The sequence below is a fragment of the Tenrec ecaudatus genome, chromosome 6, assembly GCF_050624435.1.
Source record: "Tenrec ecaudatus isolate mTenEca1 chromosome 6, mTenEca1.hap1, whole genome shotgun sequence".
Taxonomy (NCBI): domain Eukaryota; kingdom Metazoa; phylum Chordata; class Mammalia; order Afrosoricida; family Tenrecidae; genus Tenrec; species Tenrec ecaudatus.
In genome coordinates this window covers 110,891,304-110,917,218 of record NC_134535.1, presented here as the reverse complement: position 1 = coordinate 110,917,218, position 25,915 = coordinate 110,891,304, and the positions used below count along the sequence as shown (strand labels likewise).

The following is a 25,915-nucleotide window of genomic DNA, read 5'->3' as shown; positions in this document are numbered from 1 at the left end:
ACCCCTTAAGAGCAGTTCCGCCCTGTTCTCTACACTCACCAGAGGTTGGGGTCGGTCTCACGGCAGTGAGTTTTAGTTTGAGAGGTAGAAAGATTCACTTGTCTACTTTTTGTAAGAGACTATTATGGCAGAGGTACTGAATTGTTACTAAATACCTGCTCCTCAATTAGTGACTTGGTTAGGTTCCAAAGAAGACATTTTGCAAATATTGGTGTTAGCTAAAGAAGGGCTTTCCTTCTTAATACCTGTTTCCAGATGGTACATTTGTCTGAGTTTTTAAAATTAAAGAAATCTCGTAATCGGAATAATAACAGCTAAGATATACTGATGTGCTCCTCCCTGTGTGAAAAGTTTAGATAGGATTTTCCTCCGCTTGGAGGATACGAAGTAATGAAGTGAGACAGAAGGGTTGATCGTTTTCTTTCCTTCAGTTGCTGAGTCAGATGGCCCCCCAGCTGAGCTGCCTCCCATGTTCTCTTCCCACCCCTGCAAGCCCTGAGTTCATGATCCAGGAGCCCCTTCTGTCCTCCCCGCCCAGGGAGTCACTGCATCTTCCCGTGAAGCCTCTGGAAACCGGAGCAGAGCCGGCACCCACCAAAGGCAGAGGCTTCCGGCCCAGGTTGGCTGCCTTTGGACTGTCATTAAACGCACACATTTTGGGTAAACACCCTTTTCTTCTAAGCTGCCTCTCCTATGCCTCCCTCCTTCCGCCCTGGCCACCCCACAGCACTTTGGCCCTGCGGGACTCCTCTCCGACTGTGTTGGAGCTGAGAGCCAGTGCCAGTTTCAATGTTAGGCCTAGGACTGGCTCATCCTTACATTCGCTCAAAGGTGGAGGCCACAGGCGAGACGGGCTGCATGTGGCTGGTGGGCAGGTGCCCACAGCAGCAGGTGGAAGCTGAGGGCACCCAACAGTGGGCAGAGTGACCCAGCTTCTGGGAGGCCACCCATAACCTTTGCAAGGGAAGAGACCCCTGCACTTGTTGTTACCATGCCAAGAGCCACCTCGATAATGTGTACTCGAAAGGTAGAGCTTTACTTCCTGTGGCCAAGCGTATGGACTCTCGGACAACAGGACAGTCACTAAGCGAAGAGTAGATGTGGTCCTGGCTCTGAGAGATCAGGCGAAACCTTTTCTGAAGTGGTCCTGGGGGTCAGTACGCGTTTCTGTGAACTACAAGCGTAGGTACCGAAACATACTATGTTTAAAGTTCCAAAATTAAAAGGGAAAACTTTTTGCTGGTAGTGAGAGGTTACTGAAAAAAGAAAGTTACTTAAGGATAGAGAGAGTAGGATTCCCATATATTATATTGGAACAATGATAATGTTGTGTGCCCCCATCAAGATGGACAGTCTCAGCAAGTACAGAAGGACAGGTTCCACTCTGTCCTTCAGGTGGTGTTTACTGGGGGGCAGTCATGAGTGGTCCTCACTGTTTGCTAAGGGTCCTGCACAATGCTTCAGTGCTGAGCTGCTTACAAGAGTAGCTCTGCGGGGGAAGGATGTGGCTGTCAGCTTCCAAGATATTTATTGTCTCAGAAAGACTAGGAGACAGTTCTATTTTGTCCTATGTGGTTATTTTGATTCAGAATAGATTCAAGTGGCAGTGGGCTTGGTTTGGGGTTTATAAATGTAGATATATAAGTAGATGAAGGAACTTTAAAAAAATATTTAGATCATTTTATTGGGGCTCATACAACTCATCACAATCCATACATATAGCAATTGTGTAAAGCACACTTATACATTTGTTGCCCTCGTCATTCTCAAAATTCACCTTCCACTTGGGTTCCTGGAATCACCTCATTTTCCTTTTGTCCCTCCCCTCACCCCTCCCTCATGAGCCCTTAATCATTTATAAATTATTATTTTTTCTTATCTTACACTGCCCAGCATCTCCCTTCACCCACTTTTCTGTTGCCCATCCCCCAGAGAGGAGGTTATATGTAGATCCCCAAGATCGGTTCCCCCTTTCAACCCCCCTTCCCTTCCAGTATCGCCACTCTCACCCTTGGTCCTGAGGGGCTCATCTGTTCTAGATTCCCTGTGTTTCTGAATCACGTCTGTACCGCTGTGAATCCTCTGGTCTAACCAGGTTTGCAAGGTAGAATTGGGATCATGATAATTGGGGGGAGGAAGTGTTTAAGAACTAGAGGAAGGTTGTGAGTTTCATTATTGCTACACGGAACCCTGAGTGACTCATCTCCTCCCCACTACCCCTCTGCAAGGGATGTCCAGTTGTCTACAGATGGGCATTGGCTCGCCATCATGCTCTCTCATCATAATGATATGATTTTTTTCTGCTACCTTTAGTTCTTGAAACCTGGTCCCCTCGGCCCTTCATGATCACACATGTTGCTGTGCTGCTTCCATGTGGGCTTTGTTGCTTCTGGACTAGATGGCCACTTGTTTACTTTCAAGCCTTTAAGACCCCAGATGCTATATCTCTCAATAGCCGGGCACCATCAGCCTTCTTCACCACACTTACTTATGCACACATTCGTCTTCAGCGTTTCTGTGGGGAAGGCGATCGCACAATGATGTTTTTTGTTCTTTGGTGTCTGCTACCTGATCCCTTCAACACCTCATGTTCACTTAGGCTTGTGTGCTTCTTCTTTGTGGGCTTTGTTGCTTCCGAGCTAGATGGCTACTTGCTTGTCTTCAAGCCTTTAAGACCCCAGATGCTATATCTTTTGATAGCCAGGCACCATCAACTTTCATCACCATGTTTGCTTATGCACACGTCTGTCTTTAGCGATCATGTAGGAAAGGCGAGTATCATTGAATGACCGTTTAGCTGAGCAAGGTGCTCTTGTATTGAGAGAATGTGTATGAGAAGGCCCAATGTCCACCTGCTACCCTACTACTAAATTTATAAATATATACACATAGGTCTACTTCCCCCATAATCATAAATATATTCACATATATTAATGTCTATATTTAGGCTTCTCTGTATGCCCTTTGTACCCTACTCCTTTCCTCTATTTTGATGAAGGAAGTTAAAATGGAAGCAATCTCCATCGTCTTTTACTTACATCTTCTACATTTTTCTTTTTCTTCAAAAAGTAAAAGTTTTGCATATATCACTAGAGAAAGAGAACCTATAGTAGACATTCATTAACTAAAAAAATATTTTTAAAAACTCTCAACCTAATAATTTAATGAAAGTGTAATCTTTAATCTTCTACTTGAACTTACTAATGAATTATTTCCTTTCAAAAGGCTTCTTCCTGGAACTTCTCTCTTTTTGGCACATAAGCTCACTTATCTAAAGTGACATCATGCAGCCAGATTTTTAAAGCAATAATTTAAAAGAGAGAAAAATGTTTTGTGAACTTCGAGCTTTCTAGTGTTTAAAGTTGGAAGAAACTAAAGTAGAAAAATCGCGTGCCAAACTATTAGAAATATGTATTGATTAAAGTCTGCTGGTATTTTTAATAAACTGGGTTTTTAAGCTAAAGTTATCAATTTATAATTTAACTTCAGAGGGGAAATATTTTTATCTTCCTCTTTTTTCTTAGTTAAATTTTAGAAAAGTGACTTCATTATAAATGCGGAGCTGTATCCTACATCATAAACCTAATTTTAATAAAATCACATATAATTATAGGTATAAAAAAGGAAAAGACAATTTGGATAATTTCTAAGCTAAAAATAAAATACTATAACTTTCAGAGGAACCACATCTCCTTATTTTTTTTCTTCATCCTGAACTGAACATAAAAGTGTGTCATATATATTATAGGTATATATATTTTAGTTGGTTATAAAAACATATTGAAGAATACAAGGAATTCTAGCTTTTTTCCCATTTCCTCTCACTTGTTGAACCCCCAACTCAGTGTTTTCCTAGTATTTCTTTGATGGAAAAAAAAATTTAAGCATTTAACTGTTTGACCTGTTAGCTTCCTTCTGCCATATATATTGTCATAAATTTTGTATATATACACACATAAAATTGTATAATGTATATATAAAACTATGTATACATATGTATATATTCACTGGTATCAGATTGATTCTGACTCTTAGGGACAGGTTTCTGCAGGTGTAAATCTTCACTATAGCAGATTTCCCTCTCTTTGTCCCATGGAGTAGCTAGTGGGTTAGAACCACTGGACTTTCTGTTCAAAGCCCAAAACTTCATTCACTGCACCACTTGAACATGGTTCCTATTCTTTTAGCTCATGGCTACTTGCCAACCATGGCTGCCCATTGAGTGATGTGTAGTTTATAGCAGTTGTGCTGTCTTTATGTTGAGCTGGTTGGTGTCGTTTGGTGCCATCAAGTGGGTGTGAACTCATTGTGACTCTGTGTGCAACAGAACTAAATGCCTGCCAGCGCTGCACCATCCTCCCAATTGTTTTTTATGGGCTTGAGACTATTGTTGCAGCTACTGGGGTCAATCCACCTCATCCAGGACCCTCCTCTTTTGAACCGTCCGACTTTACCAAGCATGAGACCCTCTTCCAGGACCTGGTCTCTCTTGATAACATGTCCAACATGCATGAGATGAAGTCCTGCCATCCTTACTTCCAAGGAGCATTCTGGCTGTGTTTCTTCCAGGACCGATCTCTTTGTTCTTTTGGCAGGCCGTGATACTTTTAATATTCTTTGCCAGCACCATAATTGAAATGAATCAGTGGTTCCTTGGTCTTATTTATTCAGTGCCCAAATTTCACATGCATATGAGCAATTGAAAATTCTATGGTTGGGACAGGCACACCTTAACTTGAAAGTGGCACCCTTGCTCCAAAACACTTTAAAGAACTCTTGTGCAGGAGATTTACCCAATATATGTGTCATTTGATTTCTTGAATGCTGCTTCAAGGACCATTGATGAAATCTTTGACAACTTCAAATTTTTCTTTAACATAATGTTACCTATTTGTCTAGTTGTGAGGGTTTTTGTTTTCTTATATTAATTGTAACCTATATTGAAGGCTGGAACACTTGATCTTCATTAGCACGTGCTTCCGGCCCTGCTAACTTTCAGCAAGTAGAGTTGTGTCATTTACATGTCACAAGTTGTTAATCAGCCTTTCTTTGATCCTGAGGCTGCACTCCTTTCATATAGTCCAGCTACTTTATTTGCTCAGCACACAGGTTGGATCAGTAGGTGAAAAATACACCTCTGACATACCTTTCCTGCTTTTAAGCCATGCAATTGTCCCCTGTTCTGTTTGAATGACTGCCTCTTGGTCCATGTCCAGTTTCTGCATGAACACAATGAAGTATTCTGCCATTCTCCTCAAGGGTATCCATAGCGGGTTATGATTCATGCAGTCGAATGATTTTGCATAGTCAAGAAACCTCAAGCAAGTATTTTTCTGGTATTGTCTGCTTTGCACCGAGATCCATCTCCTGCCTTGCTGTCTTCATGCAGGATATTCTTGATGTCATCCTATAATTAGTGAAGTATTCTGTCATTAGCGTCCATGAGTCAAATTTATTGTTGAAATGTTCTAAAAATTCAGGTGTAATATGACTAAGACCATATTTTGGCTCTTGAGAAACTTTTTCATTTTCTTTGGCTTTAACCTGAACTTACATATGAACAATTGATGGTCTGTTTTAGAGTCAGCCCCTGGCCTTATTTTTGCTAATGATATGGAGCTTCTCTGTTGTCGCTTCCCATCCATGTAGTCAGTTTGACTTCTGTATATTCATTCCATCTGGAGGAGTCTACATGTATGATCATCATTTATGTTGTTGTAAAACAGCATTGGCAGTGAAGAAGTCACTGCTGTTGCAAATTCTATCGTAGCCTCTCCAGCTTTGTGTCTTTCACCAAGGCCCTTGTTTCCAACTACTACTCTTTATTTCTTCCCCACTCTTTCCTTCTAACCACCAGTAATCATAATGCATTTTGATTCCATGTTTGATGAGTTTCAATCTGAATAAGTTGGCAGAATCCTTCAACTTCATCATTAGTTTTAATGATTGGAGGATGAATTTAAATAATAGTTAAAATAGTTAAAATGACTGGCATGCTGTATGGTGATAGATATTATCTTATCACAGACAGCATTCAAGACAGAACTTGAAATGTTCTTTTTCATGACTGATGTCATCTTATTCCTCTTGATTAATGTCACCTTATTCCTCTTGAATTTCTCATTCTCAGTACAGTAAGCCATATGATCGCCTGATTCAAAATGTGAGTCCAGTACAAGTCCGTTTCAGCTCACTAGTGCTTAGCGTACAGTTCTTTGTGAGTTCCATTTAATTTTAATGACCTCCAATTTTCCTAGATTTATACTTCATACATTCCTAGTTTCAATTATTAATAGACATTGACAGTTGTTACTTCTCTTTTTGAGTCACGTCTCCAAAGCTTTCCTCCATACACTTCCTTATGGTCGACTCTACTTTGAGAAAGCAGCTCGTCCTCACTTATAGTTTGAATACCTTCCAACCTCAAGGCCTCCTCTTCTGGCACACTGTTTGTCAGTGCTCTGCTGCTATTAGTGAGATGTTCAGTATTTGGTATTTCTCAGCCTCCCTTCATAGGTTTTCAGCCCCAATTCTGCCTAAGAAGACAGCCTAGTCCTTCTTCATATTATTTTTCTTATTCAGGAAGCTCTGCTGAAACCTGTTCACTCTGGATGGCCCTGCTGGTGTTTGAAACACCAGTCACCCACCCGGCTTCCAGCATCACAGCCACACCAAGGCCACCACAATAAGGCAAGGTGACAGACACTCTAGAGCAGGATCTAATGCAGAAATATTTACTCAGTGGTTAATGCTAGACAAAGAATTGATGGTGACTCCCTATTGTTTACTGATTCAAGTACACCATTTTCTTCCTGGCTTCTTTTATCCACTCTTTCTTTAACAGATTCTGGGAAAGAAACTGTTGATTCCAAAGAATATCAGATCAACTTCTCTGTGTAAAGCTTTGGATTTGATGTGAAGGCTGGATATTGACAGAAGAAATGGAAAGGGAAAAGAGAAGAGACAGGAATCATGTTTTTAGGCCATTGTTTCCTAGTAATTCTTCCATCGTTATCCTCCACCATTACCTATTTGTTTATTATACATATTTTTATTATTTTATGTGAAGGCCTATTCCTAGGAATGACCCACATTAAACAAGCTTTCGTCGTGTACATATTCTTTGTTTACATATCCCTGTTACTGAAAACAGTATACTGTTTTTCTGGTGAACCCTTTCCCTTCCCTTCCCTTCCCTTCGGCTCTTTGGAATGACCTAATTTGTATTCTGTCCTTATTAAAATCCTGTTCATTCTTCACAACTTATCCCCAGACTCCTCTCTTTTTCCCAACACCTATGAACCACTGTACCCATTCCCATTGACTTGAACACAAAATAGTAGACCTATGAAATAGTGTAGCTGGAAATATTCAGAAAAGTGAGAAAATGTCTACCATCCAAAGCAGTACTTGTTTCTAGAGTCTCTCGGTATCAAATGTTTGTTTAACCACCACTTTAAAATGTTGGATTATGTCAATAGAGCATAGCAGTGTATCCACTGAAGAGAAAAGTTCTTTAGAGCCAAATAGAATTTGATTCACCCTGTAGTTCTGCGACATTCGCTATTGGACATGTGAGCAAATTTGCTAACCTTGGTTTCTCTAGTTCTGTAGATTTGTTGATAGATAATGTGAGGTGCACAGGTATTTTATAAAACATTACTGAGGCATGGGTGTGGTGTTGAGCCCAAATCCTCGCTGTCACTCTGGCTCTTTACTTCTAACATTGTCTGTTCTAGATGATCCAAACATCACAACAGAAAACACAGCTACACCCACTGCCAGTGATTCAATTGCAACTCATTGCAGCCTGATAGCAGCCAAAATGTATAATTGTCTATGTCATCAGGACTCCTGGTTCTACACGATAGGTTAAAGTAACCGAATACAGCTCTTATTTGCCTTATAGGACATCACACTCTTCTCACTAGGCAAAAGATAGCAATTTGACTCAACGTTTTGTTAATGTTAAGTCTAGTTTTCATCTCTGTCAACATTGTTCCTTTCCTCTTGGTTGCACTTGTTATCAACTCTCATTGGGGAACTGGTGTATCTTTATTGTACCCATCCTCTGTGAGAACACTCAGTAGAAAGGCAGGGCTTTCAGCTACAGCAGAGTTACAGTCTCAGAAACCCACAGAGGCAGTTCAGTATACCTTATCCTATAGGGTCACTATGAATTGGCATCCATCTGATAGCAGTGAATATTTTTTCTGTGATGATTCAAAATTACTCAGTTGTCTCATCTGTATCCAAATGGATTTAAGCTAAGCAATGAAATTCTGATCCAGAAATTTAGCTTTGGGATCATGTGTGAACTAAACAGTCTAAGAAATGGAGAATGCCCATTTGCAGGGAGATTAAAGAAGTATGAGAGAATGTGGTAGCATAGGATGAGAAAGAAGTGATGGGGAAGAGATCTTTATTTTTCTGGTTCTCCTTTTTCCTTGAAGGTTGTCTATGCTCCTGACCCTGGTTCAGTGCAATATTCCTGACATTAGCTGTGGATTTTCTATTAGTTTTTAAGTAGAACAGGGTGTTCATTGTTAAAACTATCTTAATTCTGAGATGTAAAATTCTGGGAAAGCATTATCATCCCACAATCCTTTTGAAAACTATTTCAACTGACATCTAAGGCTCAGCATTAAACATGATGATTGGCCTTCCCCTGCCCCATCCACGTGGCAGCACTAGAACCCAACAGACTTCCTGCTCTGTCCCCAGACCCTCTATCTAGTGTCCTCAGCTGCCTGTGAAACACTTCCATTTAGATGTTTCCATCAGAGATAGTTGACAGCTCATACCCAGTTTTCCTGTCAGGCTGGCTCTCCTTACTTTATTTCAATAAAAACATCATTTCTCCCATCTTGTAAACTAGTATGATTTAATAGTACATTTGAATTTTTTCTATCTTATCTTAATCCAAATTTTCTCTTAAATGTTGGCATTTCTTACGTTGATATTCTCCTACAATTTGCCTTTTTTTAAACTCCTTTTATTTCTTCACAGCACCAGAGTCTAAGGCTCTATCATATTTTAGCCTGGGTTTCTAAATTTATGTCTTAGCAGCTCTTTTGCAATGATCTTCTGGCTTGCAGACCTATTCTTTAAAATAGTGGCTTAAACTGGTTCTTGACCTCAGGGCTAGCTAACATGAGATGGTACAGTGTCGTTATTGCTATTTATTGTGTCAAGTTGGCTCTCACTTCTGGAAACCCCTGTACAAAAGAATGTTACTCTGTCCTGTGCCATGTGCACTTCCATAGTGTTCAATGGAAGAGGCTCATTTGCAAGCACGGTATCAGACAAAGTCCTTCTATGGCCTCCCCAAGGTTTTAATGGACTGATTTTTAGAAGCAGATCACCAGGCCTTTCTGACTAATGTGGAGCCTCTGGTGAAACCTGTCCACTGTGTGTGGCATACTAGCATCTACGATACTGGGTACAGAGCTGCCTTCCTCTGAAAACATGTTTGCTGATCTCCCATATCATTTCGCTTTTCTTGCTTAATGTGTTAGCTCTCCATAATCTAGTGTGACTTTTAAGTATCTTCTTACAGCATACTTAAATTTGCATGTCACCTATGTTAGCCAAGGGCCTTTATTACAAGCAGATAACCATTAAACTGATTCTAGGGAGTCAGTTATTTCACTTGTCTTGTTTTTTCTTTATGCATTGAATTTTTGTCAGATGAAAATTTAATCTATTATGAATTATCCAAATAATATACCCTCTGCTTAGCTTACTGCCTCTATATCTGATAGTCTCTATTTATATCTCTCAGTTAAAAACTTAATTTTAAAGGCTATTACTATGGATCATATTATACTGGTCAGTAATTTTCTAAGTAGATTGCAGTTTCTGGAAAACATTTTTTATAGCTCCGTGTTAAGGGCATTGTGCAAATATATATGAATTGGGCAATAGACATTAGTTGTAGAAATAGTTTAGAAATAAAATGAACCACTTTTCTGTTAATATAGTGCAATGATAGAATGAACTATAGATGCAATATGAAAGCTGCCATGACATGATTATCATTTCCTATCTTATTATTATCTCTATGCCACCCATCCGTCATTTCTTTAAAAGTGCTTTTTAGTTTCAAAATATCTAAGGAAATTAATTTTTTCCTCTCAAGAAACATGTGGGCAACTTATTTTATTTGATTAATATTTAAAATAACCTTAATAGAGTTTGATAGATCCATAGGTTATTATTTAATGACCAAGAACAAAAAGGTGTGGATGTATAATATTGACCAGAAGCTCTTTAGCTGGTGGTGCTGGACGTCCCACTCAGTTGGTACATGGGAAGGCTATGGAACACACTGTTTTTGGACTTAAAAAAGACAATTTACATGGTGTCTTCTTTTAATGATTTCCTAAAATTTAAACTCGGTGTTATTGTTGAGTGGGAAGGATAATTCTAACACATCTATTTCATCCAACCTATGTGGATGATACTTTTAAACTTGGCCATGAATCCCCTCCTTTCTGTTAACATTGAACAACATTATGCTACCTTTATGAATCAAATACTATGAGGGAAGATGTACATGTTGAAGGTCATTGTAGATAACATTAGCTGAGATGACATCCCCTCCCCCCCCCCCCACATACACAGCCTGAAGCCGATACTGTGCAATTTAGACTAGTAATGATGCCTTGAACCCAACTTGCATCCTTTGCTGTGCGAGGAATGGTGCTGAACCAAGTACAGCTGCCTGAGGACTCTCACAGTTGAGTAGGAATGTATTAAATAACCAAAAAGCTGTTGAGTAAGACTAAAACGTGATTACTGATTATAGCAAGGGACCTCCACTTTTCCCACAGAGGTTAGTGAAACCCTTCCAAGAATGGTCCCTTTAAGTCTAGAGGGGATGGTTGATAGGAAGTCACTAGGCAAGAAGAAACTTGAAGCCTTTTTCAAGAGGAAGGAGCCAAAGGCTCCAGGATAAGCAAGTGTACTGTATGATGTTAGGGGCACTGAAAGGCAGGTAGCATGGCTGGAGCAGAGAACAGAGAAGATTAAATGATGCCCCAAACTCACTGCCATCAAGCTGATGCTGACTCCTAGCAACCCTTTAGGACAGGGAAAAGCTGCCTCTGTGGGTTTCCTTTACACTGTCAACTCTTTACAGGAGGAGAAAGCCCGTCTAGCCCCCAAACCAAACTCACTGCCATCGAGTATTATATTTCTAGATAATAGACACAAATCATGCTGAATTCTTGCAAGCTCTTTTTAGAGGCTACCATTTCATGTGCTTTGAACTAAGACCAGCAGCATTTTTTAAGAGGAAAGTACGGTTTTTAACGAATTTTCATAAGCAAATTTAAATACACGTGATAAGCCACTGGTGATAAATTATTCCTTTTGAACTGAAAGGTCAGATCTTACAGAGTAACTGATACAATTAACGGCACTTTAAAAAAAAAAGGAAAACCTCTCCCAAACATCTTTTATTTAAAGACTTTTTAAACCACAAAGTAGAGATAGTTATGTTCTATTTATTGCTGGCTTCTATTTTTTCTTTCTTTATGTATCTTGCCCATAGCAGCTGTTTCCCTAACCCTTACCTCAACCCACAGGCTTTCCCACGCTCCTTTTTTGGCTCTCACTTGGCATGTATCCTCTGCTTGGCCGAGTAAACACATGTGTGAACCACAGTGATGGCCAAGCTACAATCCAGCAGGTTTCCCTATCAGGGTGGTTACCTTCATTTTACCCCCAAAGCAAGAGGATCCTTTTCCGAGAAAGCTCTCAGTTCTCTTTGAAAGTATTGTTAGCCTTCTCTTATTTCACTTCCCATTCCTTGGTGATTCGCTGATGTATCGCAGAGCTGGGACTGGAGACCGACAAAGGAGCGTTCCCTTACGAGACAGACAGAAAGGGATTCAGTCCAAACGCATGCACACTAGCTATGTGATCCTGAATGTGACCTTCAATTTTCATGGAATTTAGTCTTCTTATGTATAAAATTAAGTAATAATGATGGAGCATAGAATTATAATATATATATATCCTTATATTGAACACTAAAGGGCATGTCTTAAAAGAAATAGGCATATCTTAAAAGAAAAAGGGCATATCTGAACTAATTGAAGCCCAGGGGGTTGATTGGCAGGGGCCTGTCAGCTGGTAGCTATGGAGAGAAGTGTATTAACCTGGATGTCATGAATTGATCCTCATTGCTTTTGATGGACTAATTAATATCCCTGCGCCTCTTGGAATCTTGAGAAACAAGTGATCAATGTGGTAGAATTTAAACCAGCATTACCACCTGGTGTCATTTAGAAATACGAAATCAAAAGAGTTAGTTCTATGGTTATACAACATGACTTAACAATATCTAGCCATAGAATAGCATCAATTTTGGATGTAGAAAATTTTCACAAGTCACTGAATGGATGTATATTGATGGACGCCGAAATTAGTACTTAAAATTGACTAAGATCCTCATATGAACAGTGCTTTCAAGGATATAGGGGACTGATGGTAAGAAACTGTTTCAAACAAAACAAAGTATATTATTTTAAAAAGTCAAAATTACCCCTCCCCTTAGAGTATTTTACAATAAAATGAAGCCTTTGGGGGGGGGGCTTGAGGGGATGGAGGTGTATTTATTGCCTTTTTATTATTCTCTCAAATTATTCAATGCATTTTATGTGTGCCAGAGAAAAAATAAGAAGGGGAAAATAAATGAAATAAAAACACAAAGAAAGTGAAGGCAACTCGTGTGTGTGTGCATTGAGCGTATGTGTGTGTGCATTGAGCGTATGTGTGTGTGCATTGAGCGTATGTGTGTGTGCATTGAGCGTATGTGTGTGTGCATTGAGCGTATGTGTGTGTGCATTGAGCGTATGTGTGTGTGCATTGAGCGTATGTGTGTGTGCATTGAGCGTATGTGTGTGTGCATTGAGCGTATGTGTGTGTGCATTGAGCGTATGTGTGTGTGCATTGAGCGTATGTGTGTGTGCATTGAGCGTATGTGTGTGTGCATTGAGCGTATGTGTGTGTGCATTGAGCGTATGTGTGTGCGCATTGAGCGTATGTGTGTGCGCATTGAGCGTATGTGTGTGTGTGTGCATTGAGCGTATGTGTGTGTGCATTGAGCGTATGTGTGTGTGTGTGCATTGAGCGTATGTGTGTGTGCATTGAGCGTATGTGTGTGTGTGTGCATTGAGCGTATGTGTGTGTGCATTGAGCGTATGTGTGTGTGTGTGCATTGAGCGTATGTGTGCATATGTACAGGTCCTCAGGTGCTCACTGTTTAGAACAAGGCCAGAATTAAACATTCAAAAAACATTCCTTAAGCAGCCCACTGTATGCCAGGGAGAGCAGAGTAAATAGAATTTTCTAGAGTTACAGGTTTCCCTCCAAATTTAGGAGTGCCTTTGTACATACTGTCTGAAACAGCGTAGTTTTTATTCGTGTAGGTTTCAGTTACAACTTTTTTTAAAGTTTTTTTTAAGTGACTGCCCCATCACTTCATAAAGCCCTTCAGAAATTATGATAGAGTTAGAAGACATCCATCTGACTCCTTAGATTTAAATTTGGGAGGAATTTTCTTTATATTATGTGAGAATCCTTCTTTACTCTGGCACTTCATCCATAGACAGGCACAAATAGACAATTATGGGCTGTGTTCATTCACTCATAATTGAAAAGAGCCCTATTTTAGGAATACATACTTTGTAACATGGAAATTGAACTTAAATTCAAATGAATGCCATGCTAACTTGATATTCTGAATATGCAAACTGAGATGTTGTATTTTCCTTATAAATATATCCCATTGACAGAATGCAATTGACTTTTTATTTAAAGTAGAAGTAAGAATTTGACACATGATCGTGGAACCCATAGTTAAAATGTAACTCATATAAGTAAATGAAGAGGAACTTTGTGTCTGCAACTAGAATTTATGCTATAATATGGTTATTCTATGAATGCTGCTTCCAATTTAATCTTTCCCTTGTAGCTAATATATCAGTCACTAATAAGGTTGTTCATGAGATATTTATGTGGTATTTCTTAAATTTTAGAATTTAAGAAATCTTTTTGCTTTTGAAAATCATATGATTTGTTCATAAAAGTATGATTACATGAAAATGACATTTTAAATCAGATATAAGAATGATGTAATTTTCTTTTTTTAAAAAATTGGCTTATTTGAAACTGGTTAGTAAAATCACAACTTACACTTTCAACTATTAATATACTTAAGAGTATTTTACAAAACTGTAGTGTTCAAGTTGTGAGAGATAAACTTATCCTTATTATTAATTTCCCATGGCAACTCCCAAAAATAAACCCACTGCTATTGAGTCAATTCTAACTCATAGGAACCTTATAGCCTTTCACAAATGAAAATTTTGTTATAAGCAATCAGGGCATGATGTTTGTTTGGCAAAGGCTATTTAAACTTAGAGATTAAGAAATCTCGGGGAATATTCATTTAATTTCCATTGAAACTACTTTGGAATGGTCTTATGGTCCATTAGGCAATTAAAATATTCAAATTCCCCTATTAGAATTTGAAAGGTTTCATTTGCCCTGACAGACATTAGAAAGAGGACTGTGTTTAACATATATAAAGCATATTTGATATGAAAATGTGATGAGATAATAAATTTGCTACTTTTGTGGACCAAGCTTTTAAATCGATATTATCTTAGGGTAGTTATGGATGTTGCATTGATTAATATGGAGCACATGTATATGTCTTGCACACACATAACATATAAATGATAAATATTCATAATAATAATTATAACATTAATTATAATTCACTATTATTATTCATTGTTATTATTTTGACACCCTCCTGGGAATGTCCCTTTAGATCCCAGATAAACAGAATCAGAATGTATATATTTTAAAGAATCAGGATATCTGGGTGGACATTTGAATTCTCAGTAGAAGGTCCAACCAGAATGAACCAGGTAGACACACTGTAACAGAGAAATGTCTAAATAACATGTAAATTCTCAGTGAGGGTTAAAACTGACTGAACCAGTTCAAAGTCTTACACTACTGTTGAACTGGCTAATTTGATTTCTCTCAGTAGAAATAATACTGAAATAAAAATCTTTATAGAACCTTATTTGCATTGCTGATTATTTCTTACAGATATATTTCTTCCTGGTGATTTCTGAGTAAAGATTTGGGAAGTGAATGATGCTACTTTAAAATAGTGAATTTAAATATAATAATTTTAATTGAGAGCAATAAAAATACTAGAGTGGTAATTTAAAAATTCTCTGTGGCATCTCCTTTGCAGTATTGCTATTCGGTAATGAAATTTCATGAGGAGGATTCTAAAATTTATATAAAAATTCCATTATACTTTAATTCTGGTGTTTTTCAAGAACTTTTTGAAGTCTCCACATGTTGAATATATTTTTTCCATTTTCTCTTACAACATATGCAGCTGTTTCTTATTAATAAGAATGCGTTTCAAAACCTCAGATTTTGACAAATAAAATCAAAGTTTGTTGCTTCATAAAGCTAATGTTTTGGTTTTACCTTATAATAATTAAATGTAAATATTATAGGCACTGTTTTTGAACATTCATTGATAAACACAAGTTACCCTAAAGAAATATTTTCGATAACAAAAAATTTATTTACAATTAGATATCAATTCTGATGAACTCTTTATTAAATAACATGCTGGCATAGTATAGTTTCAGGAGACTTCATTTATGTTTTAAATCATGTAAATAATATTTTACTGACTTGATAGGTGTTACCAAATTTATCTTGGAAAAGATATGGAAAAACAGTTACTGATGCAGGTGTGGAGAGAACACCATTCCTTTCTCACCCTCTAAAGCATTTTCAAAGGCATGTGTGTCGAATGGAACAAGGGTTTCAGAGGAGAGAGAAAAATATTTGAGTGATAGCATGAGGGAGAGTGTTTTGGAATCTTCTTGGAAACTGAAAGAAGAGGAAGGGAGGTGGGCACACAAGTGACGGCTGGTGGACAGGACATTGCCGTGTGGTTTCTACTTGTAAATGCCTCTGTACTTCCATCCTCCATCCTCAGTCAAGTCTAATAAATTTAGAAATCTTTGTTTGCAAGTGGCATATGGTTATTAATGTGTGAGAAAAGTCTCAGCCTCATGCTGAAGTTATCGTGGGTTTTTCAGCAACTATGAAATGATCGAGTAGAATAAGATTTGGCCTGGGGGTAGGAAATAGCAGGAGAAGGCAGAGTATAAAGGTTGCAGCAGAAACTCTAATTCTAGATTTTGCACACATCCTAGGCAATTCTACTTGTATTGTACCTCAAGGGGTGAGTATGTGTATAGAGGATAGATGATAGATAGATAGATAGATAGATAGATAGATAGATAGATATGCTATATAGATTATATAGATTTTTTTTCTTTTACTCAAAACCATGCATAGGAAAACAAGATTTCCCTTACATTTATTGATGGGACAGAGTCCCAGAAGAATGGGCCTTCCATTCTAAATGAAGTCCCCGACTCTCTGATCTTGTTTCGAGAGTCAAGATCTCTAGACCCTGCTCTTAGAGATAAACTTGTTTTCCCAAGTCCCTCCACTTTAATTTCACGATTACTCAGATTTGCAAAGCATCTGATGACTTGAAAACTATTCTTAGTTAACAGTTGTTTAGCTATTTCCATGACCTGAGTTACTAATACCATAAAAAGAATCTATCTGCACTAATTCATATGTCTGAAATTTGGCAGACACTTAGACTACATTAGGACTAGGGGGAACGATTGTATATAGATGAAGGATGTTGTTGTTAGTGCTGTAGAATTCGTTCTGCCTCAGAGTAACCCTATGTACACAAGAACAAAGCATTGTCTAGTCCTCTACTATGCTTACAATTCTAGCCTAGTTTTGAAGCCACTGTTTCAGTCCATCTCACTGAGGATCTTCCTTTTTTCAACTCTTCTATTTTACCAATCATGATGTCCGTTTCCAGGGACTATTCTTTCCTGATAACATGCCCAAAGTATATGAATCAGTCTCTCCATTCTCACTTCTAAGAAGATTCTGGCTGTACTTCTTCCAAGAGAGATTTGTTTGTTTTTCTGACAGTTCTTGGTACTTTCAATATTTTTTGCCAGCACCATTATTCAAAGACATCATTTCTTCTGTGACCTCCCCTATTCATTGTCCAACTTTCACCTGCATTCATATCTGCATCTGTTGATTCAATTGAAAATACCATGACTTGGGTCGGGAACACCTTAATTCCTAAATGAAATCCTTACTCTTCTCTCTCATCTTACTTTAAAGACCTCTTGTGATATAGATTTGCCTGATACAATGAGTCATTTTATTTCTTGACTGCTGCTTCCATGAGCATTGATTGAGGATCCAAGCAAAATGAAAGCCTTGATCCTTTCTCCATTGATCATGATGTCATCTCTTGGTCCAGTGTAAGGCTTTTGATTTTCTTTACCTTGAGATTTAATTTATGCTGAATGCTACAGCCCTTGCTCTTCAAGTGCTTCAGTGATCCAGGTTATGTCATTTGCATCTTGTAGCTTGTTAACGAGCTTTCTCTGAGTCCTGCTGCCATGTTCTTATACATATAGTTCAACTGTAGTTCAGCATAAAGATTGAATAATTATAGTGAAAGGATACAGCCTGGCGCACACTTTTCCTGATTTCAAGCTACACAGTGTACCTTTGTTCCGTTCGTATGACTGGCTCTTGGGCCACCTCCAGGTTCCCTGTAGGAACTTGAAGTGCTATGGAATTCCTTTTCTTCTCAGGGTTATCCGTGGCTGGTTATAAAAACACAGTCGAATGCCTTTTCAAAGTCAATAAAACAAAAGTAAACATCTTTCTGGTATTCTCCACTTCAGCTAGGAGCCATCTAATGTCCCTCAGAGCATGTCCTTCTTTGAATCTAAATGGAATTTCTGAAAACTTCTTGGCATTGTTGAATGATCTTCAGCAGAATTTTACTTGCCTGGCATGTTAATATCATTTGAGAATTTTCCCACTATGTTATTCCACCTTTCTTTGAAATGAGCATAAATATGAATGTCTTGTCCAGGTCGCTGTCCTCCAAATTTCTGAAGTGACGGTCTCTAGTGTTTCATCAGCTTGTGGAAACATTTCAGTTGGTATTCGGTCAATTCCTGCCTCTTTGTTTTGATAATGTCTTCAGGGCAGGTAGGCTACTCCCTTCAATGTCAGTGGTTTTTCTATCATCTCCTACTTGAAATGGCTGAAATGTTGCTCAATTGCATAGGTACATTGGCTCTGTGTATTGCCTCCATTGACTTTTGATGTTTTCTGCACCATTCAGTATTTTTTCCCATAGAATCCTTCACTATTACAACTCAAGGTTTGACTTTTTGCTTCCGTCCTTTCAGGTTGAACTATGCCGAGCTTGTTCTATCACAAAGGTAATCTTTTTCAAGTGCTGCTCCTTCTTCAGTTCCCAACTTTTGTATTACGGTCACCAATACTTTTTATTACATCTTGATTGCATATTTAATCTGTTTCAACCTGAAGGTGTTGGTAGAATTCTTCAATTGAATTCTTCAATTTCTTAATCTCTGGCTTTTGTGGTTTCTGTAAAAGTGAATATTAATCTCAAGTATACATCATTGTAGTCCAATAGATATTATGCCATCATAGCACCGTATTTCAAAATAGGTCTTGAAATGCTCTTTTTGATGGTGAATATACCACCATTCCTCTGGAGTTTGTCATTTGGACAAAATAAAGCACATGATTGTCCTAGTCAAAATGCCCAATCCAATTCCATTTCAACTCAGTAAAACCTAGTATTTTTATCTTTGGCATTCCACTTCATTTCTGATGATGTGTTGTTTTCTGCATTCAGACTTCATGTCATTCTATTACTGGACATTTACAGCTGTTTTGTCTCGTTTTAAGTCATGCCCTATCTGCAAATGAATCTCCTGAAATCTTTATTGCATTCACAACATTGAAGTGGACTATTTTTCAAAAGGCAGATCTTAGTCCTATTTTTGAGGGCCTTGCAAACTCTGGGGCACATCTTCCACCAGGACACAATCTGGCAATGATCCATGACTACTCAGAAGATTTCCAATAGCTCATTCCTCAGAGGGGGAGCACATGGTTCTTCTTCAGCGTCTGTTTGTAGTCGGAGCCCACTGAGAGTTTTCCCATTGGGTGACCCTGGCGGTATTTGAATTACTGGTGACATGTTGTTGTTGTTGTTATTGGTAGGTGCTGTCAAGTCAGTTCCTGACAGTGACCCCGGGGACCACAAAAAGAAACACTGCCCAGGCCTGTGGCATCTTCATGATTTGTCTTAGGTTCTTATGTCCTGTCCCTTTTTGCAGCCAATGTCAGTCTGTCTCTTTGAGGACCTTCCTCTTTGTCGCTGCCACTCCTCTTTACCAGTGACACAGCTTAAGCCACCATAGTACGACAAACAGAGAAGAGGTCAGTTTGGTCAGTACTACCCCATGGATAAGTAGAACTGATAGAATCCTTTTTTAGTCCTGGTATTTATTGATGAAATCAGAAAACTTTGAAATCGGATAATCATGATACCACAATGCAAAATTGAACCCAGTGCTACTGAGTGGACTCTGATTCATATTGCCCTCAGATAGCCTCTTACATGAGCAGAAATCTCATCTTTCTCCCAGGGAATGGCGCTCAGTTGGTGGGTGTAAACCTCTAGCCTTGCTGTTCCTAGTCCAATGCTTACCTCACTGCACTTAACTAAATAGGAAAGATTGGCTATGTCAGATATATTAATATATTCCAAGTCTAGAAATAGTAAAATGCCTAATTGACCACCCCCAAATCTGATGACATTTATGTTTAGGCACACTATTCTTTTAAGGGTTTTATTCCCCCCCCCCAAAAAAAAACTTTCCTAATATGTTTTTCAAAAACGGACTTTTCCATCATTTTGTACTTCTATGAATATAATTTTGACATTTTGGTAGTCAGATTACATTTTATACTAATAATCATACTAACTTTGATTATCCAGTTAGGTAATGCTTTTTTAAATGCCTTGATCGTTTTTAAATCTGAATTATACTAGATAATACAAGCCAAGGCTGTGAGAATATTCTTTTGACGGCAAGATTTGTTGCTCTAATTGCAGTCATTTCATATTTAACAATTATACTGCCATCTGTCTTAAGAGTTTATAACTCTTATATAGAATCAGCAAATAGTATAAAACACTTGTACCTGTGTACACTGCTCAGTTTTATTGGTAGTATAAAAAGACATGCTGGCTTTTGTGCTTGGGAACAGAATCTGTTTCTAACCTTTGCTATTAACAGGAAATGGGAGAGGTGAAATGAGGCCTGGTTTTGTGGCTGGGTCAGAGCACTCTGTGTTCCTAGGAGTGGTATTCCGGTTTCAGGTCTGTCTAGCTTCTTGCTCTTTTGAATAGCTGCTCTTTGAAGTCCTAAAACCATAGATCAGTAATGAGCAATGTACAGTGAGGAGTAAGTAAATATTTGGAAAATCATACTTCTGAGAATAGCCAATCCAGGGCAAGTTTATTTAGATGATGCTATAACTGTTGTTGTTTTTTTTCTTTTCCCAACTAAATTGTGACATTTCACTAATATAACAGTATATATTTCCCATATAATAATAATAGAAAAATATTAGCTTTACTTGCATTTCTTAATTTTTAAAAGCTTTGGTCTTAGTGTATTTCATTGTAAATTTAAGAGCAGCACTAAATGCTCTTTAGTGTTTTAAAATGACGATATAGCCCGGAAGTGGCTGTGTTTTCTTATTAGAAATGGTAGCTCCATCCTAATGTAGTTTAAAATTCTAGTATATTTATCACACAAATGATATTTAATATTTTTAAATGTATATGGAAGAAATTAATAAAGATTTGATTTAAATGATCATTCTAATATAATTTTAGGATATATGTTGGATCTAAGATTTGACATGATGTTAATTCAGTCTTCAAATAAAAATAAACCTTTTAAGTCTATTGCATATGATCATTGCAGGTCCCATTCAAGTATATTCAGTAATCTGGTTTAGAAAATGCTGCTCTCTGAGGGGAAAAATAAACAAAACACACAATGTAATTTTATGACTTATTTCCACAGAGGTCGTAGTCTAAAAAAATGATAGGACATGCTAGTGGCTTCACTTCGACTTGGGTGACTACTGGAGTATCTTGTACGCACCCTGGTGGCATGGCGTGTTAGGTACTCAGTGTTGCTAACCACAAGGGTGGTGCTTCAAACCTACCAATCAGTCTGCAGGGGAAAGATGACACTGCCTGTTGGCTCCAAGGGAGATTCACAGCCTGGGAAACCTTAGGAGCAGGTCTATCTGAAAGCCAGGAGTCGGGATCCACTCAATGGTGGTGGGTTTGCTTATTTGGGTTTATAGTTTTCTACCCAATGACACAAAATAAAATAAAGGGAAGGCATATATGAGTGTTTTAATTGATATATTTAGGAATCGATGGCTTCTAAAAGGTGATCTGAATCATTAGAACATGTATCTTCTGTCTTAGGGATAATTACTAAAACTTTAAGGACTATTTCAGTAAAATTGCCACAATCCATTTGAAAGATGATTTAAGGTTTAAGATTACAAGTAAATTCCTTTAAGTTTTCTTGTCATGACTTTCTTGTCATTTCAGAAAGTAAAATTTTATAATAATACTAATACTCATTCAATATGTTACAACAATCATGTTATAGTCAGTCATAGTGTACTATTTCAATTGTCTGATCACAAACGGACTATATTAGACATTATTGGAATGTATTGCCAGGGATTTCTGGGTTAATTTCAGTTATGCCTGGTTTCAAACTATGTCAAGCTGTAATGCCACATTTTAAAAATCCGGGTTTCTGACAACTTGGACTTTTGATTATGAAAATGTCTATCATAGTTGTGAATGATCGGGAGGATTCGCAGAATTTAAATTTTAAGCAGAGACTTACAGCTCCTGGTGTCTTCCTAATTAAAGGTTCACTCTGTTACAAAGTCAGTTTCCTCCTATATCTTTCCGTTTCTCTCTCAGTCCCACCCATGGGTTTTTCTCTGCCTTGGTTGGCTTTTTTTCTTGAGATTTAAATCCTGAAATGTTCACATTACACGTGAAGCTTAACGTGTTCTTTCTCAGTGCACGCTTTCATGATGCCTTGAGCTTGTTTTCTTGTGGCAGAGGGAAACAACCTCATGCACCTGGACAAACAAAGGTGTTCCTTCCAAAACAGACTTGCAGAATCATTAATTCTGGTTTAGAAATAATTATAAAGGTTAAGTGGACTCTCATGCATAACGTTTTCAGGTTGGTGAGCAGCTGCTCTGGGTTGTGCTTCCCTCTTGCTGTCATCATCCCACTGCCGTTGCTATTACTGTGCCTCCCCTCCGTAGCAGGTGGGCCACCCTCAGCCTCTGGTATCTCCTGCTGGGGGGCACAGCCCACTGGCTGCCATGATACACACTGCTACCCAAGCAAGCTTCAAGGTTTGGCTGGTGCTAATGATGGGGAAAGATTTCTTTTCTCTCGCTCTCTTCGGATGAATGGTAGCAATGCAGAAAGAAGAGAGAGTACGTCTGTAGTAATACCCAAGCGTGTGAGTAGAGTAATTGTGTTTATATAAGGATGATGAAGTCAGTGTGTTCAGGGAGTGGAAGAAATTGAGAGATGGTACAAAGTAGAAGAATTGTAATCTTGTACTCTTTTCGTGTTATTAAAATAGATGACTGTAACCCAAAGTCAAACTTGTCAAGAAAAAATAATTTTGTTCCTTGAAATTTCCAAATGGTATTGATTGCCTGACTGGGTTGTATTGGGTCTCAGATTCGGCCTTGCTGCATTCTGTAATGACTATAAAAGGAGGGGTCAGTTAGTTGTCAGGAAGAGAGGGTGGACACGAGAAAGGAAAAATAGAAATGGGATCTGGGACTTAGGGGGAATAATTCTTAGCAATAGACTTCCTATTTTTTTACCCTCCTTTTCCTTTCTCCTCGCCTTTAAATTACTGCCCTTGAACTGGGTTTCCATTTTTATAGCACAGTAATTCAAAAGAGACAAATAGATTTAGGGAAGCATATATGAAACACTGACTATAAGTTAAGGAGTTAAACATATAGTCACAAATTTTGTTTTATTTTAAAAAATCCTGTCACTGAAAATCATTAACTTAAACTCTCAGCTGAATAAATAATGATAAATCCCTTGCCATGCAGGAAGTGGAATGGAAGAATATTTACAACTACTTTATGGATGATTTGCTGTGGGACTTCTAGTTATATATGTTAGAATACCTTTTTGTTGAGAATTATAGTAACAGTTAGGCACGTTTCTATTATTATTCTCTATAGAGGAAACCATACTCCCAACAGCAAACTCTAATAGGTCTCAACAGTAATTTTAATTCTATAAGCTGAAAATATCAACACTATAAAAGCACAGTCATCTTCATGCAGTGACCCTGGAGCCCTATTTGAATTCCCTCCATCGCGGAATGCAAGCAGGTGTGCTTGTCTCCATGTGAGGTGGCAGTACAGCACACAAGTGCTAGCCAAATAAGGGTTTATTCATCTGAGAAAATTCTAGTGATGAGCTGCTTTTATTTTACTGGCAGGTGACCCTTAGGAAAAAAGGACAGTTTGTAAATCTTGTGCCACTCATTTCAAAGCACTAGCAGATGAACGCTTTTAAGAAAAGTCTTAGATTTGCAGAAACTCAAGTGGGAAGCCAACAAGATGTATAATACTAAAGGGCAGCAGCTCCTGGCTGGGTTTAGGTGGCGAGCATGTCTGGTCACAGTTCCTGTGTTTAAGGGTAGCCTCTTGTTAACTCTGAAATAAGCTCATGGTCGTGGCACAAAGGAAGCGAGCAGCTGGATGGCAAAGAAAGGGCGATTTTTTTCCTCTTCTTTGCTCTTGGGATGTGGCTGATGGCCCCGCCCCCTTCATGCTTACCTTGCTCCTTTTCCACATGACGGAGAGATTTCACTTTTTGGAAAGAAAGCTTTTTATAACATATTTCTGCATATAACTTGTCCCCGTAAATAATATGCACATGCATATACTGCTCATAATGTGCATAGGAAACTAATGTGTGCAAGGTCACTCAGATTGATTGCTGAAACTATGCCGTGTGTAAGTTACCATATTTGCCTACAAATACAATAATGAATGGTTTGTTCTTTCATTCCCTAAGAAACGTTGCTTCTGAAGATGCTTGCTGGTTGTCAGTTAGTCCTGCGTGGAGTCAGTTCCGGCCAGGGCAACCCTACGTGTGTCTGAGTACAACCACGCTCCAGCTTTGTGGTTTCCCACCGATTGGTTTGTTCTTTGAATGGAGCAGCGCCCTCCCAGATCTGTTATTTCCATAAAAGCTAGCCCCCTGGATACGTTTGGTTTAAGGTTTAAGGAATTTCTCCGGCTGAAAACTTCAGAGTCTTCGAGTTTCACCTTTTCCAGTACACCTGAACTTTGTAAAGCATTTGAGTGTGCCAGGTTTCTCTCCTCTTTGATTGAGATCCATTTGTCGGCAGGGGCAGTCGGGCAGCATCTAGTTCTGTCTCCGCACAAGTGAGGCTCTGGCTCCTGCTTGCCATCCGCTCTGTAGAGGAGTATGTGCAGTAAGACTTGCTTCTCTCTTCTCCTGCTGAGTAGAGATCAATAGTTGAATCTTAGATGGTGACTGGAAAGCTTTGCTTTCTCTAGACACAGCTCACAGCACTAGGCTGTAGAACATGACATTTGTTTACTAATTACAGCAATTGATGTCATTGCCTCATCAGACTAAATTGCTTAGCTTTGAAACCCAGAAAATCCATCCTCTTTAAAAGGTGCTTGATTATATTTCAGTCATTTAAACTGTGTTCTCTATGAATGTATATGAATGCATACACATGAATGTGTATATATATCTATCTCTCTATACACATATGTGCACTCACCTACACTTACCCATGCACACAAATGCATATATATTTGTATATATGACTGCACATTCATTTTTGCTTATTGTCAGCATTGATAAATTACATTTGTCAAATTTTGTATGAATATGCTTTTCCTATGCATTTCTTAGTGACATAATTTACTTTTCATAAGCTGTACTCATTATACCTACATTTGGTTCTATCTTTCGCATCACCAAATACAACAAGCTTCTGTAATCTAGAGTGATCACCCTCCTACCCCACTATTTCTGATAACACCAATGAAAACTAGTCACTGTATCTCACATGCGCGTGCACGCACACACATATACACACACATTTAATAAAGGATATGATATGTGTATAAAGCATATGATAGGTACATATATTATACCTTGTATTTTATCATACATATTCTTTATTTTATTTGTAAGTATATGTATATGTATAGAATATATTAGAATATATATAGAGAACATATATATATATATTCTTGCCTTCATATAAAAGTTGGTTCATACGATATTTGTCCTATGTGATTGACTTACTTCACTTGGCACTGTGTCTTCACAGGGCTATTTAAGGCTGGGACCTTGAGAAACAGATCACTTGGTCTGTTGTCGGAGGCTTTCCTGTGTGGGTTCAAAGCTTCGACCTAACAGCGACTAGTTGAGGGCTTTAATCATTGTGCTATCTAGGGCCTCTCATTGTATCAGTGCATCTATACGATCGGTTCATGAGAGTTAGCACGAAGTAGCTCAGGCGGTGCCTTGATTCATCATAGACGGTGAACCAAGGGGTTGGTTGTTTAGAAAAAAGACTGGTGGCAATATTCCTTCACAAAGATTACACATTTGTAACCTCTATGGTACAATTCTACTCTGATATATAGTATCTCTATTTATTTATACATTTATATAAACTAAAAAATTTAGAGGTATGCGTGTGGAGTTGTCCTGTGATATTTAATATCTCTATAAGTCAGGAAGGGCTTA

The 25,915-nt window shown here is 38.3% G+C and overlaps 1 protein-coding gene across 1 annotated transcript in view; it reads left to right on the top strand.

Annotated features, from left to right (window-relative positions):
* Positions 1-25,915, top strand: part of PDE3A (phosphodiesterase 3A) — a 332,782-nt gene that overhangs the window by 33,613 nt on the left and 273,254 nt on the right. The window lies entirely within an intron of this gene.